At 48.5% G+C, this 16,842-nt stretch overlaps 1 protein-coding gene across 3 annotated transcripts in view; it reads right to left on the bottom strand.

The window, feature by feature from the left end:
• SLC39A11 (solute carrier family 39 member 11) overlaps positions 1-16,842 on the bottom strand; it is a 414,544-nt gene that overhangs the window by 367,588 nt on the left and 30,114 nt on the right. Inside the window, exon 2 of one of the 3 annotated variants that reach the window (XM_073797950.1) lies at positions 6,129-6,245. The exons of the other annotated variants lie outside the window; for them this stretch is intronic. The gene's annotated coding sequence lies outside the window, so the exon portion shown is untranslated. The remainder of the gene's footprint in view (positions 1-6,128; positions 6,246-16,842) is intronic. 3 annotated transcript variants of the gene reach the window in all.

Below are 16,842 nucleotides of genomic sequence, written 5' to 3'. Positions count from 1 at the left end.
TACAGAGGCTGGTACGGGTAAGAAGATCACCCAGACTTTTTTTTTTTCTTTGTTAATTAATTAAGTTTTTTGGCCATGCCGTGCAGCATGTGGGATCTTAGTTCCCCGACCAGGGATCAAACCTGTGCCCCCTGCACTGGAAGCGCACAGTCTTAACCACTGGACCGCCAGGGAAGTCCTAACCCAGCTTTTTTGTTTGTGTTTTTTACTCTGTGCTCCTCTGTGTTTTCCAAGTTCTCTTCACTGAGCACAAATTCTTTCGTGCTATGATCATGATCACCAGGAAAATGGATATGAGCAGGAGTGGGGGCTGGGAAGGAAAAGGACAAGCAAGATCTCTTTTGAAAATGTACATGGGGGCAAAACACGGGGCTGGTTCTTCCCACCACCTCTATCCTGCCCCCAAAAGGCCCAAAGCCTCAATCCCCTCCTGGGGTGGCGCTATGGACTCAATGTTTTCGTCTCCCCACCCCCAAATCCATGTTGAAGCCCTAATCCCCAATGGGGTGACTGTTTGGAGGTGGGGTCTTTGGGAGATAGCTTAGGTCATGAAGGTAGAACCTTCATGAATGGGATTAGTGCCCTTATAAGAAAAGACACAAGAAAGACGATCTCTCTCTCTCCACCATGTGAGGACACAGCAAGAAGGTGGCCATCTGCAAGCCAGGATCAGAGTCCTCACCAGACACTGAATCTTCTGGCACCTCAATCTTGGACTTCCAGCCTCTGGAACCGTGAGAAAATAAATGTTTGTTGTTTAAGCTCCCCTGGCCTGTGAGATCTTCTTATGGCAGTCCAAATAGACTAAGACAGGTGGCAAGAATATGGAAGAAAGGACTAGGGTGGGATGAAGACTTGGATCCCACCTACGGATGGGAAGTGATGCGATCATGACTCATCTGTTCGTGCACCAGTGTCGACGGCATACCAGGAACTGGCTGACCTCAGAGAAATCTCCTGGGGCGATGGTTTAAATGCAGCTTCCTGGGCCCTTCCCCATCCACTAAATTAGGAAGTCTGGGGTTTGGGCCAGCGTCTTAGGCCATTCTTGTGCACACTAAAGTTTGAGGGCCAGTGGAGAGACAAAAGAGACACAAGAAACGGCCAACAGTGAAGGACCTGTGAGCAAAGCTTGCTCCCCATACAAAAGAGGGGGTGTGTTTCAGTTGTGGGGTGGGGGAGGGTCAGGAAGCCTTCTCTGAGAACTGGAGTGGATGCAGTGCTCCTAGGCTGCAGGGACAGACAGACCTGGCCCTGTCACTTTCGAACCACTGAATGGGTTGATGTGTCTTTTCAGGCATTTGTAATCTACAGGTTTCCCCTCCATCTCGTGTTTAGATTCCTCGCAGAATATTTGTTGAAGAAACGGATGGTTTGCTCCATAGAATCATCTTTTTTAGATATAGTCTGACTGCTTTACTCCCTTCCCCCAAACCCTTGCCTGACTGCCCTTGAACACAAGCAGTTCTGGAATTTTAGTGAGTATAAAAGTCACCAAGGAATCTTGCTACAATCCACATTCTCCAGCTCCTTCTCTGGAGATTCCATAGGTATGTGCAAGGGGCCCAGATTCAACAATCTTAGGAAGCCCCCTGGTAAGTCTAAAGCCAGTGGCCCACAGACCACATGCAGAGGAAACTCTGCCCCTCCCCCAGTACCAGTAGATTATCCACATGAGTTTCCTAGGGCTGCCATCACAAAGTCCCAAACTGATGGCTTAAAGCCAAAGAAATGTATTCTCTCATGGCTCTGGAGGCTGGAAGTCTGAAATCAAAGTCTTGGCAGGAACATACTCCCTCAGAATCTCTAGGGAAGAATCCTTCCTGGCCTCGTCCAGCTTCTGGTGCTGCTGGTAATCATTGGCTTGTGGCCGCATCCCTCCAATATCCACCTCCCTCCAATCTCTGCCTCCGTTGTCACACTGCTTTCTCCTTGTGTGTCTGTATCTCTGTGTCTCTTCTTATAAGCACGCCAGTCATACTGGATTAGGACCTACCCTAATGACCTCCTCGTAACTTGTGAGAGACTGATATGCAAACAGGCAACGGCCAGACCGTATATAAAAACATCTCTGGGCTTCCCTGGTGGCGCAGTGGTTGAGAGTCCGCCTGCCGATGCAGGGGACGCCGGTTCGTGCCCTGGTCCGGGAGGATCCCACATGCCGCAGAGCGGCTGGGCCCGTGAGCCATGGCCGCTGAGCCTGCGGGTCCGGAGCCTGTGCTCCGCAACGGGAGAGGCCACAACAGTGAGAGGCCCGCGTACCGCAAAAAAAAAAAAAAACAGATCTCTGACCTATAGCCTGTAGCCAGTCCAGGAAGCCAACCCATTATACCTAAGCACCTAAGACCTTTAAAACCTTGACCCTGGCCCTGCCTGCCTTTCCCTCTCCCGTATTCGCTTTTCCTTTCACACCAAACTACATTCTATTTCCCCAAAAGGACCTCCATCCTACTGTCAGAATTCTAAGCACATGACAGACACTGAGACCATCTGTAGCCTCCGCCACCCAATGCTGATAGCGCTCGGTGGGAGCGAGCCCAACGCCAGGCGCATCTGTCTTTACACCCAGCGTGCGAGCATCGTGCCTGATACGTACAGGTGCTTAATAAATATTTGCGGTTAAACTGCACAGCCAAGCATATGCTTCACCCTTTGTCCACCCTGAAAATTCTTTCTCCTCCTTTCAGACCTCACTTCAGGGTGGGCACCAGAGTTCACCAGATGAAGGCTTCCCGACACCCCCCCACCCCCCCCTCCAGGCACAGGCAGGATTCCCCTGACATTTTACCCACTTCTCTGTCTGCCCCCCTAGACAGCGAGCTCCCTGAAGGCTGGGGTGTGCTTTTCATTTCCCTGTCCCAGCGAGAACTACAACGTCTGGAACTATATTGAGTAAATGGTCAAAACGTGTTTGCTATATGGATGACTCATGGACCAAATATGGTCAAATTTTCCCTGCTTCTTCCGTATGCCACACCCACCCCTCTGTAACGCCTGCAGGAGCTTCCCGGCTGGGTGAGCTTCTGCAAACACAACGCAGGAGAAGCCCCACCTGCTATCCAAGTCTATCTTTCCTCCCATGTCTTCAATCTCCCTCTCCCTCCCTCTCTCTGTCCTGTTACAGATACGTGACATTTACCACCTTTAAAAAAACTCTTCCCAGCCATATGCTTTCCTCTACCCATCGTTGTCTCCTTCCTCTCCTCAACTAAGCTGCTGAGAACTGACTACACTCGTGTCTCTACCACCTCTCCCTCCACACCTCCACCTCCTCAACATGCTGCCATCTGCCTTCTGCCCACACCACCTCCCAAGGCGCCAGTGACTTCCTGGATGTCAAATCCAATGTTCACCTTCCAGTTCTCCTCTTCCATCACCTACTTCCTCCACCCTCCCTCCCTGGGAGACTCTCTCTGCCCCTGCTATCCAAGACACAACAAGGCTTCCTTCCTGCTTTTCTCTCTCTGCCTGTGTGTGTGTGTGTGTGTGTGTGTGTGTGTGTGTGTGCATCTCCATCTCTCTATATCTATTTTTTCCCCATTTCTCCCCCCCACCACTTCTCTATCTCTGTCTCTAAAAGGACCCATCTCTTAAATGTTGGCATTCCCCATTCTCTTCTTTTCTCATCCTTATATTCTCTCTGGATGACCACATTTTCTCCCTTACTTCCAACTATCACCCTTAGATAATAACTCCCAAATTTAAATGTCTAGCTCAGTTTCCTTCCCCCGAGGTATCCAGACTCACAGATCAAACTGTTTACTAGGTACTCCCTCCAGCACCCCACGGGCATTTCAAACTCAGTTCAAGCAAAACAGAACTCACTCCCTTCTGCCCACAGTGTGCTCCTCTCCTCTGTTCCTCTTAAGGTAAATGGCGCACCCATCTATCGAGTTACTAAAGCCACAAATCTGGGATCCTTGTCTTCCCACCACACCCCCACTCCCTCATCCCCTAGATCCAATAGGCCATGAGCACTCCTGAGTCTTCCCTCTAAAAGCTCTCAAATTTGTGTCCCTGTTTCACACCCTTTGCTGCAGTTCAAGTTCTCAACAGCTCTCTCCTGAATCACCCCAACAGACTTTAACTGGTCCCTTCCCTCCCCCAACCAAAAGTCATCACTTTTGATCCACTCTTCCACGTCTAGACCGGTGGTCTCTATGGAAGGAGAACTTGATTGCATCACCCTCCTAATAACAACCCCCAAATCCCCTCATTTCCTTCAGCATAAATCCAGCAAGACATATGTAGCATGGGCACCGTCTCTTCAGTCTCAGCTCCTGCCATCCATCCCCCCCTTTACCCTATGGACCAATCATAAAGACTCTTTGCCTGTCACCAGGCTCTTCTTTGCCTCTGGGCTTTTGCATACACTGTTCCCTTTACCTGGAGCATCTTTAAGTTCCTTCCCTACTCTAAAATCTCCTATTCATCCTCCAAGTCCCAGCCAGTGACCCTGCTCTGGACATCCTTCCCTAAACCCTCTACCTCCAGCTCAAAGTTGGGTTTAAGGCCCTTCCTTGTGCACCCAAGATAGCCTCTGTGTCTACACCATGATGGACATGTTTGTACCTTATTCAGACAGGACCTAGCACATAGCTGGTGCTCAAGCGATTTGGTTGAGTGAATAGATGGACAGATGAAGGGTCAGAGAGGCAGGGGAAAGAAAACAGGATAAGGTAGCAAGTGGGAAGGCAGGTTCATGGAAGAGACAGTTTCAAGAAGGAGGAGGTGGTCAATTACATCATTTGGCCCTGAGGCCAACTGACAACCATCTGCCATGTGTAGACACCCTAATTAGAAAGAAGTTACGTTTCCACACACCTGAGGGAGCCACTCCACTTTGCTAGTCAGAGTCCAATTCCCAGCAAAGGATTCTAGTCATCAGAAGCTAAGTCCAGAGTGAAAAGACAGGCACCATTCCAGCTCCACTCCCAGCTGGGCCCTTCAGTGGCCACCAACCCCACCACGACCAGATTATAGAGTGTGAGCTACAGAGTGGTGAGCAAGTCATCCTGTGGGTTGGGACCAAGCAGTGAGCTGATCCACGCTCAGTAACACTTAGCTAACCAAGTCAATAGCCGAGTCCAAAGCTAACCAAATCACTAATACTTCGCTGGTTAAAAACAAACAAAAACTAAAAACACTCACATAGATAAGCAAGCAAAACAGAACCAAACAAATGAATAAAAACTCAAGTGCAGACCACCTGTAAGGACATCTGGTTAAATATGGAAAATGGAACAGTTTTCTCTTGTCCCTTCCAAATTCCTCTAAAATGACAGTAAAGAAATTTCAAAAAGCAAAACTGTTTAAGGAGAAAGAGAATGACAGAAGAAATGACAACAAACAAGAAAATGCCAATAAAAATTTGGAAGCTGGAAAACAGACAGGGAGATAACTGACTTTGTAGAACTGAGAAGGTGAGATATGACTCCGAATGGGTAAAGCCAACCAGAAAGGAAGCCAATTCACATGGCAGAACTCCAGAAAGATCCAGGACTCAGAGGCTCCAGGTAGGGTTGGAAAGAGGATGGTTAAATGACTTTATAAGAAGTGTAGAGTGCGGGGGTGGGCGAAATGGGTAAAGGGGATCGATTATATGGTAATGGATGGTAATTGCACTTTCCGTGGTGGTCACTTTGCAATGTACATGGATGTTGAATTCTAATGGCATACACCTAAAACTTATACAATGTTATATACCAATTTTACCTCGATTTGAAAAATGAATCAATACTTCCCTTAATCTTCATTTTAATTTTTAAAAAAAGAAGTAGTTAGATCCTTAGATCCATTCTGCACACTCCCTTAACCCCAGTTTAATTAAATAAATAAAGTTTACTCTGTGAAGTGGTTGAAACAGCCAGTCTCTGGACTTGGGGACACCAGGTCCACTGGAAGGTGGGGTTATGCTACAATACTACGAACAGGGAAACTAGACGAACATCTACATACTGAACAGTGAAACCCTAAACCATCTTCTCCTACTTTGCTCTAATAGCACTGTTAGCCAGGCTTATAAAGCCCCAAGATCCAAGCTTTGGGGATTCCCGGGAATCTAACCAGCCCCATGAAAACAACCTACAGATTAGGGAGGTTCCCCAAGCAAGTGACCCGATCCTCACCTGATAATCCTACAGTGAGTCCACCGGTCAACAGCCACACCTGTGTGCAAAGACCCTCCAATACACGTTATAGCACTTCACTCTCAAATACAACCAATCAAGGATCGCCAAGGACATCTGCAGAAAGATAAAAACAGATAAAGGAATCTGAAAGAAACAGATAAGCAAGAAGTAGAAGGAAACTAAAATTAGTAAAATCCTTAGAAATTTGCGACCAAAATATTACATCCATGAAACAACAGTAGAAAGCTATAGAGAGAGTGTATATAGACTAGAACAAGCTTTTAGGAATTAAAAATACAACCGTTGAAATAAAAAGTCAATAGAAGCGTTAGAAGATAAAAGATCACTCAGAAAATAAAACAAAAACAACAAAGGGATAGAAAAGAAAAAAGGGAATTGGAGAAATGGTCTCTCTGAATAATATGACAGAAAGAGGGACCAGTGACAACAGAAGTGGAAAAGTCTTCAAAAAACTAGCATTAACAGTATCTTTCAAAAATAGGGGACACAAGTTTCCAGATTATAGATTAAGCCCACTGAATGCCAAACACAACCAATGATAAAAGAGTGATTCGCACCAAGGCATAGCCTTGTGAAATGTCATAACACCTGCAATGAAGAGAGGATTCAAACAGATTACAGGGAAAGGAAAGGCATTGCACACATCAACGTCCACACTGGAAGCCAGGATACGATGGACGAATGCCTTCACAGTTCAGAGGGAGGAGGTTTCCACACACAGTCAAATCATCAGCTGAATGTAAAGACATAAGAAAGACATTTTCAGATAAGCCCAGTGTCAAAAAATTTACCATGGTCATATCTATTGCCACATAACCAATCACCCAACTTTTCGTGGCTTAAAACAATGGACACTTATTATCTCCCATGTTCTGTATGTCAGGAATTTGAGAGTGTTTAGCTGGGTGGCACTGGCTGGGGGCTTCTCATGAGGGAGACATTACAGTGTCAGCCAAACCTGCAGTCCTCTGAGGCTGGGGCTGGAGGACCCATGGCCAAGCTCATTCATGTGGTTGTTGGCTGGAGGTCCCAGTTGCTCACCATTGTAGGACTGCTTACAACACGGCAACTGGCTTTCCTCAGAAGGGATGATCTCATGGTAGATGGGGTGGGTGGGGGGGAGGAGAAGGAAGGGAACCAGGAGGACGAAGGGGAGAGGAGGGAGAGGAGAGAGCAAGCTGGAGAGTCAGAAGCCACAATGTCTTTTATCCCTTAATCCCTGAAGTGATGTACCATCACTTTGGTTGAGTTCCACTGGTCACACAGACCAATTCTGGTACGATGTGGGAGGACACCAGGAGACGGGGTTTACTGAGGGTTGTCTTTGAGACTGGCTACCACATATCCTTCTCAAGAAGCTCCTGGAGGAGACGCTCCACTAAGACAAAAAAGTAAGCCAGACACAGAGCGAGAGAGAGGGAATGGAAAACTAATGTTGAAAGCAAGAAAGAAAATCCTCAGGATGACGGTGAAGAGAAGTCCTGAGAGAAGAGTCATACAGAAGACTTAGAGGGCAACTGGTCCAGACTGAGCATAAGGACGAAGGGATCCAGGAAGGATGGCTCCAAGCCCTCACCCCAAAATGGAACCAATATGTTGAATAAATTCATAGAGAAGATTTTCAACTCTATTAGAATTAGGAGACGAACTGTGGATAGTTACATAGACAAGTAAGCAAGTTGTTTTGTTTTTGAAAGAGGTAATCATTAACTCCATGGAAAACAAAAGGCTGCAGGGGACACGGGTTCGACCCCTGGTCTGGGAAGATCCCACATGCCGCGGAGCAACTAAGCCCGTGTGCCACAACTACTGAGCCTGCGCTCTAGAGCCCGTGAGCCACAACTACTGAGCCCACATGCCACAACTACTGAAGCCCACACGCCTAGAGCCCGTGCTCCGCAATGAGAAGCCACCGCGATGAGAAGCCCGCGCACTGCAACAAAGACTAGCCCCCACTCGCCGCAACTAGAGAAAGCCCGCGCACAGCAGCGAAGACCCAACGCGGCCAAAAATAAATAAATAGAATTTAAAAAAAAAAAAAGTATGACATTTGAGTTGGACCAGAAAGAGTAGATAAGGATTTGTATATGAAAAAAGCAGCCAGTAAATTAGGAGCCAGAAAACATTCTGAATGAAGGCAGAAAAATCTACTCTCCAAATCACTCGCTGAAAATGTTCTTGTTGCTTTGGGGCACATGGGTACAAAAAAAAAAAAAAGAAAGAAAGAGGAGGCCAGCAGAGAATAGTGCCTGGCTCAGCTTTTGGTACTATTTACATAGTTATAATAATGCAAACACTGACCACTGATTTGACAGAAAGGATGGTAACTATGATGAGAGGGACGGGGGTAGGGAAATTCATTGTATGAGTAAAGAGTTGGGGATTTTTTATGGCAGGAATAAATAATCCAAATAATCTAAAACAGAAATCAAGAAATGGAAATGCAAGTGTGTTATTTAGGAACAAGGAGGTAAATAAGTAGAAGAAACAGCAAAAAGAATTGAAAGCATTTGCCCTTAGGTACTGTCAGAAATGGAGAAGGAGGGAGCAGGAAGATGCTGTTTTTCATTAAAAGCTTAATCCTACCACTGACTTTCTGACCATGTACATACATTACTTGATAAAAATTAAACTAAATTAAAAATAAAAAGATTTTACTAGCCAAGCAATTCCTTCTACCGGCTTGTACTGAAGATCAGCATATATTATCAGCCTACATTTTACTATCTGGACCTCAAATTGTGGAGAATGATATCATTTTAGAAGATATTAACCAGGATGAGTAATTCGAGCCCACCAGGCAGCCTCCGGCTCCACAGGGCTCCACGGCTGCCCTCCTACCCCACTGAAAAAATGCATCAGTGCTCATTAAGTCAAGCACCGCTAATTGCTTTCTGACCAACTGCCTGCTTTGTGGCAAGATACCAGAAACAGGGACAAAGACAGTCTTAGATGACGGCCCTTTTTAGCCTCTTTGCCGTGTGGGTTGTAAGAAACCATGAAAACACACTTAATTTCGGAAAGATCCAGAGGTACCTCGAATGCAGTTATTACCCTGCAGGCTTTCTGAGCACTTGCTAAGGATTAGGGTGCGAGGCAGGGGCTTCTGAGTTCTCTCACCCTGAGAAAGCACACTCCAAAGTTTGATCACAGAACTTAGAAAACAATTTTTCTCCATTTTTCTCTGATAAGGCTCTTTGTTTACTGGATAAATGGACAGATGGATGAGCGAATGAATGAAGGTCTGTACCTCTGTAGGAGGATAATGTTCAGATAGAATCTTCAGAAGCATGTCCACGTTGTCAATGCCCATTCTACATTTTGGGTTTGCTTCTTTGTGCCAATCACATCAGAACTGTACATCAAGGGGAGTATTGGTTATTTCTAGGGACCTCCCTGGTGGCGCAGTGGTTAAGAATCCGCCTGCCAACGCAGGGGACACAGGTTCGAGCCCTGGTCGGGGAAGATCCTGCATGCTGCAGAGCAGCTAAGCCCCTGCGCCACAACTACTGAGCCCACGCTCCACAACTACTGAAGTCCGCGCACCTAGAGCCCGTGCTCCGCAACAAGGGAAGCCACCGCAATGAGAAGCCCTCGCACCGCATCGAAGAGTAGCCCCCGCTCTCCTCAACTAGAGAAAGCCCGCACGCAGCAACAAAAACCCAATGCAGCCAAAAATAAATAAATAACTTAAAAAAAAAAAAAAGGAAGTGTTGGCTAGTTCTAAATAGTCTAACAAAAGTGCTCATATTGGAAAACTAAATATGCATGTAACATCGCTGTTGCCAAATCATTTTTGGAACTCCTCTTTGAAAATTCACTTGGGAGCCCAAAGCAGAATGTTGAGAATAGACCCACCGGTGACAAATCATCTCTTAGGGCCGGGGCTGGTTTCTGGAACTAGTCGTAATCCGCTAAGTAGTTTCAAACTTATATACGCCGTGTATACTTAGAATAGTTGTATGTGAGATAAGCTCTGCTTAAATGAGCTTATTATTGAAAGATCCCTAAAGTGAGTCCTACTGCAGAGTCCCACGGCGAGGCCAAGCCCTAGCTCCCCCGTCACCTGCTCTGTCTGGTGGGGTTAGGGCTCCGCAGCGTGCCCGCCTACCTCTACCAGGAGCAAAAACCCCTTCTGCGCCGTGAAGGTAATTATTCAAAAGGGTTCCATGTGCCAGCAGGCTAGAAACAAAACCCAGAAACTGCCACACTTCCCAACCCCAAATAAAAGGGTCTTGCCAGGGAGGAAGATGGAGTGTCTGAAGTGGCACAGGGACATTAATGTTTGGTAGCAGCCACGGGACAATCTGTCAGAGAAGAGATTTGGCTGCAGAAGGTGGGGGGAGGGGGGCGGACACACAAATGACTTGCGGGGGGATGGAACCCTCAGGGCTCCCTCCCCAGTCCAGCCATCTGCTCTGGGGCCTCAGGCACTGGGCAGGCACTGTGAAGCTTGAGACCAGCAAACAAAGCCAACAGGCCGGCTTCCCCACAAGGAACAAGGAGAAGCATCATTTGTCTCTCACTTTTGGGAAGTGGCCAGGTCCCATCCCTGGAGCCTCACCCAGCTCAACGTAGCCCCTCCTGGCGCTGCAGTTAAAACCGGTGTCACCAATGAACTTACCTACGGAACAGAAGCAGACTCGCAGACATAGAGAACAGACTTGTGGTTGCCAAGAGGGCGGGGCGGGGGGGGGCAGGGGAGGGACGGAGCGGCAGTTTGCGACTGGCAGATGCAAACTATTACATATACGATGGATAAACAACACGGTCCTACTGTATAGAACAGGGAACTACATTCAATATCCTGGGATAAACCAGAACGGAAAAGAATATGAAAAAGAACGTATCTATATGTATCACTGCATCACTTTGCTCTACTGTATAAATTAACACAACATTGTATCAATAAATCAACTGTACTTCTATTAAAATAAAAAAACCACAGTGTCAATGCCCACAAGTCTTCACGGAGCATCCTCCCACAGAAAGGAGGGACGATTTATCCTCTTTGCCTCAAGGAAACTTTTGCACCACCCAGCGACAGCCCCTCTTGAGGCTCCAGCGCGCTGCCCGAGGGCAGGTACTAGGCTCACGAGAGAGCTCTTCCAAACTCTTCGCCAACCCCATCCGGCCGTAAAACCTCCCCTGGCAGATTTGCATCCGCCCTCAGTGCCTCCACATCTCACCCCAGACAAGGCTACCAAAAGCTGCAGCTGCCTCGCTCGCAGCAAGGCCGCCCGGCGGTATAGGGGCCAGGGAAAAGGGGGATCCTTGCCAGCGATGCCAGAGGAGATAAAGCTACCACAGGCAGGGGAGCCGGGGGAGGCTACTTATCCGGAGGATTTCAGAATCTGCAGCAAATCTGGGTTCCAGACACTGCGATCTTGTTTTCATTCTACCAGGGCTGCAGCCCAAACCCGACTGGCAGGAGGGTGGGGAGGGAAGGAAAGAGAGAAAAGAACAGCCAAGGTCTGGAGCTGGGGCCCCCATCCTGCCAGCCCTGGGGCCCAAGCTGGCAGAGGCCTGCTGGGGCGGTGAGTTCTGTGTGCTCACGCCACCCTGGGGCCAGCAGAGGAACTGCAGCCTCTTTGGAAAGAGCATTTAAATCTAGCAACTGCAGTTGCTGAATTAACTCCCGGCTTTTGCTTCGTGGGGGATGGAGGCCCTCGTGCATCTGAAATTCCTGATCCTAAGACAGCGAGATACGTATGTGCTCTGCCATCAGAGACAGATGCCTCTCCTCTCGTAATGAAGACCCCTCTGCCAACATCAGGCCGGCATCTCCACTTGGAGACCCTCTCCTGTGGGTTTGTGCCCCCCTCAAAGCCCTTTAAAATGTGAATATTCTATGTCCTATGAAGGGTGAGCTAACGTTGTGGCCACTAACACAGGAAAAAAAGGACAAGGGGGATGTCACAGTCAGAAGGAGTTAGCTGTGGGAAAAGGACACAGTGGGATTCCTCACACAGGTCCCTGGCTGCTGGTGACAGGGGAGCACAGACCCCAGGAGCGAACATGCCAGCGACAGGAGGCTGACCCAGCTCAGTGATTCTCTAACTTGGCCAGGATGAAATCTGGCTCTGATCTTCCTTGACCTAAACACAAACAAAACCACTGAGACCCATTTACTGGTTCTAGCCCATTTGTGGGATCATGGCCCACCTCTCAGAACCTGTGAAATCCCCATGCCTACAAGAGACAGAGCATCAGTAACGAGTACCTGCCAAAGGGCACCAAGGTGCTGCCGCCCCCATGTCACCCGGGTACCCCTCGACGAAACGAGGGTGTTCGTTACTCAGTGGCACTTTTCCTTATGAGGGAAAAACTCTGGTTCCATCTGCCTGTAAAGCAGATGCTCCCAGGCCCCACGCCTGCACCAATCCCGCCCAGCGCCCCCTCTACCAGTGACACAGGATTCCTGGAATTGTGGACTGCATTGTGAGTCCACAGCGGCCCCGGGAAAGAGATGAGCTGCTTGCTGTCTGACCCAGGACAGACTTTTCCCCTCCCTGATCCAAAGTTCCTGCACCTCTAAAATGAGAAGGTTGGACTTCCCTGGTGGCGCAGTGGTTAAGAATCCGCCTGCTAATGCAGGGGACACGGGTTCAAGCCCTGGTCCGGGAAGATCCCACATGCCGTGGAGCAACTAAGCCCGTGAGCCACAACTACTGAGCCTGCACTCTAGAGCCAACGAGCCACAACTACTGAAGCCTGCACGCCTAGAGCCTGTGCTCCACAACAAGAGAAGCCACTGCAATGAGAAGCCCACACACCACAACGAAGAGTAGGCCCCGCTCGCCGCAACTAGAGACAGCCCATACACAACAATGAAGACCCAACACAGCCAAAAATAAATACATTTACAGAAAAAAAAATGTTTAAAATGAGAAGGTTTAACTAGCGAAGGTTCTCTGCTCTAGTTGACATTAAAATCATCTGGGGAACTTTAAAACAGATGATCTGGTCTCCGTCCCAGGTCCATTATATCAGAATCGCTAAGGATGGATCTAGGGCAACTTTAGTTTTTAAAACTCCCCAGGTGATTCTGCTGTGCCACCTGGTCGTGAAGCCCTGTACTAGCTGCTCTCCGAGGGCCATCTGGCTTACCTGAATCTATAAATCTGACCCTAAAGGCAGCTCTTTCTTTCCCAGGAAAAGGCCTGCCCAGAGAGCAAGCTAATTAGGCAATTCAGCATGGAGGTGGGAGGGGACAGGTCACACAGCAGGAGAGCACCAGACACATGTTACCTGGCTCGACCTGGAAGGGGGAGGAAAAAGGGTCCTAGAAAAGACTGGATGGTTGTCTGGGCCTCGGAGAACTTGGAAACAATCCAGAACTCATCAACAAACACCCTGAGATTAGGGGATAAATGGAAGGGAGAAGAATTTAAAACAATTAAGGTATTCATAGTTCCTCCTCCACCTCAATCAGCCTCCGGGGGTGACTGGAGGAAGGAAGGACCCCCTTCTCCACCATAATCCTGCAGAATCCTGCTTCAGGCACTGGTCGCTGTGTGGCCTTGAGCGGAGTACTTAACCTCTCTGTGCCTTGGTTGCTTCATTCACAAATGGGGAGAGTCAGAATGGTGACAGGCTTCCTAGGGCTTCAGCAAGATTACATGGTTAACATAAAGTGTCCACTACAGTGCCTGGCACACAGTAAACACTCAACAAGTGTTCAAAATTATTCACAGGGAAGATTCCCCACGGCGAAATGAATTGGGAAAACACTGGGCTGAAGATAAATAGATTTCTTCATGAAAAGATTTCTCAGAATAACAATATTAATAATAATAATGGTATGGACCTCAAAGGTTGAGAAGATTAAATGAAATGATGGTGTGGAATGCTCAGTCCCCACCATGCACATAATGGGTACTTAATAAACATTACCCATGAGTGTTATTAATCAGCACGGGGGCGGGGAGGAGGGATCTTTAAGAGAAGCGGACATGCAGCGCTTCCCAGACTCCTGCTCTTTTCCTACAGAGCATCTGGCAGAATCTGTGCAATAGGAAGCACGTGCTGGGAAAAACCCCAGAGGGGGATGGCCTCGTGTTTTCCAACTATGTCGCCAAGGGGCTGAAAGAAAGGATCTGGGCCAGGGTGAGCACTACAAGGATTTGGTTATCAGGAAAAGGATATGGATGGAAGAAAGTGCTGGGCTGGAGGGTGGGGAGACCTGGGAACCCCCTCCTCCAGCTTTCCCACACTCATCGTGCAGGGTCGTGTCCCCATGGGAGGGGCAGGCGCCTGGGATCCAAAAGAGCTGATTCGGCATGACTTTGCCACTCTCTAGCTGGGTGACCTTGGGCAAGTCACCGGGCCTCTCTGAGCCTGGTATAATGATGGAACATGGGCTATACACTTGAGCATTTCTAAGGTCCCTTCTCGATCCAGGATTCTAGGTTGATGTGCGGTTCTACCCCAGTGGGGGAGGGCAGAGAAAAAGGAACACTGTCTAAATCATACTGTCTTCTAACCACGATCCCTGATTCTAGACTTATTAGGGGTGGTTTTCAGAGAGGTTCTGACGTCTGCTCACTCACTCAGCCACTGCATTCCCTATGGATTGAGGAATCTCGTAGAGAAAAATGGTTGAGTGTCTAGCCAAACTCCTATCTGTCAAGGGCTGGGGAAGAGAGAGGGGATGAAAGGGCCCACGTTAACCCCTTCTGTATCTAAAGAGACTGTTCGACCCACCATGCCAAAAGGTCAGAGTTTTAGGAGAGTTCTGGTGACCATATGTCATATTTTCCAAACTAACCATCAGGACCCACGATGTCAGAAAGGGATTTTCGTGCCACTGGTTACAAGATGCAGCCTCGGAGACGGAATGCGGAAGCTGACATTCTCAAGTTTGGTAAGAGGCACATGGTTTGTGGGTGACAAGGGACAGAACAGCTGAAAACAGGAGTATCCCAAGAAGTCCATGTACCATGAGCAACACGCAGGGGACCATCCCTTCCTCTGTGCATCTGTATGTTCTCCACCCCAGGAGCGCTGCCCTTCCCACATCTATAGACGTGACGAGCCTCCGCCTTGGCATTCCCACGGAGACAGTAAAAACCACCCCGGATGTTGGGATGGGCATCCACCTCTCCCAGCCGGGTCCAAGCTTCCTCCCAGGGCTCTCCGGCTTTCCTCTAGGCTTAACTGCAAGACTTCCTTCCACTAAACTGATTGCAGGGTCACGATTCCTCCCCCATTTAATTTATTACACCACTAAGAGACACAATGACCTACTTGGGACTTCTGTATTCACACCAGAGCCCCTGGGCTGTGAACTTCTCACAGAAGGTTGAACTCGGCGGGCATCTCCCCACGTTACAGGCAGAGCACTGGTCCTGCCCTTGGTCCTGACCCTGTTCTTAATTTCCTGCTGTCTATTGTCTCTCTGCTAAGTGCTGAACGAGGGAAAGGTACTATTTAATTGCTTCAAAGATATCAAACAAGCCAGGGTGGAGGTTATCTCCTCTCCAGCCCTTCTATTTTTCTGGTTCAAGGTCTGGTTACTTAGTTACTCAGCAAACTGCAGAGGAAGGGGAGGCAGCCCCACCGGTGACAGTGCAGACTTCATTTGGCAGATGGAGGGGAAGTCGGAAGAACAGCCATCAGGACTCAAAGAGGGACCGGAACCCTGAGGGTAGCCGCCAAGTGCAGGTGGCAGCAAAATCAAACAGCTCTCTCAAGTCATTCAAAGCCGGGAGAGGGAAGCCTCCCTTGTCCGGACAAAACCAACAATTGTTCTAGATTACACAGTTTCTGCTGTCAAGGTCAAGGTTGTTCAGACTCCACTCATCCAGCTCTGCGGTGGAGACAGGCGTGCCTGAGGTGGATGGATCAGGCCAGTACTTTTTCCAGGCTGGACTCATCCCACCTGCCTTATGGGGAGGCGGGGGAGAGGAGGCTTCACAAGGAAAGGACAGCGAAGGGGGATTTCACTGGATCAGATCATCCGAGATAAAGAGCATTGTTGGAGGAGGTCTTGGAAAAGACATGACAGCCAGTTGACCTGAGAGCCGGACCAGGGCAATCTGAGGCTCGGTGCCCCCTCCCCTGTCCTTGGAATGTACATTCCCTTGCTAGGAACCAGCTCAAAGCCTTCAGAGCGATGTGTTGTCGAGACCATCCAGAGACCATCCAGAATGAACACATGACTGAACCCCCTTAAGGCCTTTATATAAATGTCTAAGATTCTGGAGGGCGGGAGCAGAGCTCTATGCATTTTGCAGCACCCAAGATAAGCCTCACGTGTGACTTTCTTGCTTCTTAAAACTGCCACCCACCAATCTTCACTGGCTACCTTTCTTCCGTCTCTTCTTGCCCTCCGTGTCCAGGGGAGGCAGTTTTGAATTTCACCTGGGAAACCCCTGAGGTTGCACCCAAGACGACTACTAATCGCCCCTGCTAGCTGCCTTGAAGGGAGATGGTTATTCAGCCGATCCATCAGGGGCAGTCTGCTTTTGCTGGTAGTACTTATATAAAACTAAAACAAAAGCATTGTTGCATCAGGGTTACCCTGAGGGTTGGGAGGGGACGGGAAGGGGGACATTGAGAGCCACTGGTTCATTTCTTGTATAGGTTAGAAAACCGATTCTTTTTCAAAAAAACAACACAGGAGTTTGGCACCAACAGCTCAAGATCTTTGAAAAGATAATATGGTTCCCGGGAAAGGAATTTGAGA

The sequence above is a fragment of the Tursiops truncatus genome, chromosome 20 (assembly GCF_011762595.2).
Source record: "Tursiops truncatus isolate mTurTru1 chromosome 20, mTurTru1.mat.Y, whole genome shotgun sequence".
NCBI lineage: Eukaryota > Metazoa > Chordata > Mammalia > Artiodactyla > Delphinidae > Tursiops > Tursiops truncatus.
This window is presented reverse-complemented; position numbering and strand designations above follow the sequence as displayed.